Source organism: Calidris pugnax, unplaced genomic scaffold (genome assembly GCF_001431845.1).
Source record: "Calidris pugnax isolate Ruff unplaced genomic scaffold, ASM143184v1 scaffold18, whole genome shotgun sequence".
Taxonomy (NCBI): domain Eukaryota; kingdom Metazoa; phylum Chordata; class Aves; order Charadriiformes; family Scolopacidae; genus Calidris; species Calidris pugnax.
In genome coordinates this window covers 7,658,703-7,661,385 of record NW_015090812.1, presented here as the reverse complement: position 1 = coordinate 7,661,385, position 2,683 = coordinate 7,658,703, and the positions used below count along the sequence as shown (strand labels likewise).

At 47.1% G+C, this 2,683-nt stretch overlaps 1 protein-coding gene across 1 annotated transcript in view; it reads left to right on the top strand.

Moving 5' to 3' along the window:
• FOXD2 (forkhead box D2) overlaps positions 1 to 602 on the top strand; it is a 1,894-nt gene extending 1,292 nt beyond the window's left edge. The window contains exon 2 of the mRNA XM_014939053.1: positions 278 to 602. The gene's annotated coding sequence lies outside the window, so the exon portion shown is untranslated. The remainder of the gene's footprint in view (positions 1 to 277) is intronic.
• Positions 603 to 2,683: the final 2,081 nt, after the last annotated feature.

Sequence of the window (2,683 nt, the reverse complement as noted above, 5' to 3'; positions counted from 1 at the left end):
TTTTAAGGTAGGAAATATTTCCTCTTTTATTTTTCTTTCTTTTTTTTTTTTTTTTAATTTTTACTTTATTTCCAGGCTCTGTGACATCCAGATTTGTTTGTGTCTCTTTGCTCGGAAAGAAAAAAAAAATTAAATAAAGCGGGAGGGGGAGGGGGGGGTAAGAATAACATTATTTCGTCCCGCAATCGCCAAAGCGTATTTATAAATTGGCCGTAACAGAAGCTGGGACTCGGGCTGGTTGAACACGCAACGTCTTGCGGGGGGTGAGGGGAGGAAGGTTAAGAAAGAAACGGTCTTAGGGTCGCAAATGTTTTCTTTGAGAGGTGCGGGTTTTCCGCGGGGGTCCCCCCAAATCGCCTGGGAAAGCGGCCAGGGGAGTTGCAGGCGGCCCCGGTGGCAGCGAGCTCCTTTTCGTTCCTGAGAGTCTCTCTCCCGGGCGGTTTTGCCATGTGTGTCTGTCTCTCCCCTACTCTCAAAGAAAATGTTTTAATGGCTCGATCTTATTTTTAGTTTCTTTGAAGATTCGGGTTTGGTTTTAAAAGGCACTGTTTAGGGTTTCTTTATTTTTAAGAAGAAGAAAAGTTGGTGAAACTCAGGACTGACGTTTATTTTTTCCTTTCTTTTTCTTTTCTTTCTTTTTTTTTTTTTTTTTTTTTTCCAATGAGACATTCAAATGCACGTTTAAAAGAAAAATACGATCCTTCAGGAAGTTTGGAGAATTCCCGTACTTTTTTTTTTTTTTTTTTTTTTTTTTTTAATCCCCCGTTTTCCCACCCCCTCCGTGCGTGGGTTTTTTGGTGTATTGGTAATTATTTGTATATAGATTATTCGGGAGCTAATGAGCGGAGTCCAGTTAACTCTTCACTGGTTGTGCATCCGTCATATCTATTTTATTGAGAGAATCTGTGAATAATTTGATGTGGAAAAGGCAACAGAATTTTGTCCACCGTTGGTGTAAATTAATAAATGTTTGTGACCTGGTTAAAAAAGAAATAATAATAATCCAAATGGTTCTTTTGCGATGTCCTTTGTCACGTTGAGAGCCCCGCTCGGGCCTCGGGCAACCGAGTGGCTCCCACCTTCGGGCTGGGGACACCGGGGCCGCGGGGCTGAGCCCTGCCCTCCGCGCCCGGGCGCGAAACCTACGCGGGGCTGCTCCGCGCCGCCTCCATTCCCACCGCTGCCACACCGGGGGGTGGTGGGACCCTCTTTGGGTCCACGGGCCGACAAGGGAAAGGACCCCCCCCTATTTTTTTTTGTTGTTGTTGCTGATAATTTTATTTTTTATTTCTTTGGTTGCTTTTTGGTGTGCCTCCCCCCAAAAAAACCCAACAAAAAAACAAACAAGAAAAAAACCCCGCAACCCTCTGCTTGTTTCCAGGGGGGGAAAAGTGGGGGCCGGGAGAAAGGTTTCTTCCTTCTCCCCCTCCTCCCCTTCCCTTTATTTTGTTTGGAAAAGTTGACACATGAGAAAATAAGTTGGAGGGTTTCCCCCCCGCACACACGTCCCCCTTGGGCCTTGCAGCATTTGAATGACCGAATGAAACTTGATCTCCGCCTAAATTTTGCAACAACTTACAAAGTAAATAAACATCTTTAAGCGCTCCCTTCTCCTCCAAACTTCTCCCTCCCCTCCCTCCCCCCCCCCACCTTTATTTATTTCAGGGACCAAACGTGGCTCTTTGGTTTGTTTGTTGGCAGGGTCCCTGATCTAAAGAATCGAGGCCTTTCTTGCCCGTGCAGCAGCTGAAGGAGAAGGAGAAAACAGGAAAAAAAATGCTGAGACGTACCGAGGCAGGGAGCGGGGAACGGAGCGGGGCTTTGTGCGGGGCCGGGCAGTGTGCGCCGGGGCCGGGGGAAGGAAGGGGGGTGTCGGGCTTTTCTTTTCTCTACCCCCCCACCCCCATCCTTTTTTTTTTTTTTTTTTTTAAATTTATTTATTTATTTATTTTTTAAATTCCCTCCTCCTCTGCCCCTGTCGTCTGTGCCACCTCGAACCTCCGCGCAGTTTGTTGATGTTGTTCCTGGACGTGCCGCCTCCCCCGCAGCGAGCGGTCTCACATCTCGCCTTCAACACACATTTGCTTTTGAAAAGCGATCTTCGTGTCCGGCACTTGGTTGTCTCCCTTTCATGTCCAGCTCCTACAAAAGGGGCTACAAGACTCGACATGGGAGAAAAGAGGAGGCCAATGAATCTATTTTCCAGATTGCCAAGCACATGGTTGGAAATTGAAGGGGCTTTTGTAGCATTTCCCCTTCCTCCCTCCCTCCCCGCTCCTTTTTCTTTTGCTTGTGTGCAAATTGTTCAATTGCTCTGGCAGGGGAGTTCCTGACAAGCTCATTACTAGAAGGTGCCAGACCCCTCCTCTCCCTCTCCCCCGAAGTCTTTGATGAAGTTAAAATGCGCTGATAGCTGCTCTCGGGGCTATCTTTGTTCAGCCTCCTTTAATAACCGAGCCCGCTTTGAGGAGACGGGATCCGCGGGAAGAAAGCGATGTGCGGCCAGGCTGGGTGGTGGCGGTGTGTGTCTGGAAGAGGGAGGAAGGAGGGGGGAAGTGGGTTATTTTAATATAAAGTAGCGATTTTTAATTAATTTATTTATTTATTCATTTATTTTTACTTTCTTTGTTGGCGAAGTGCGGCAGGAAAATGAGCCGAGGGTGCCAAGGAGCGGATAAGAAAT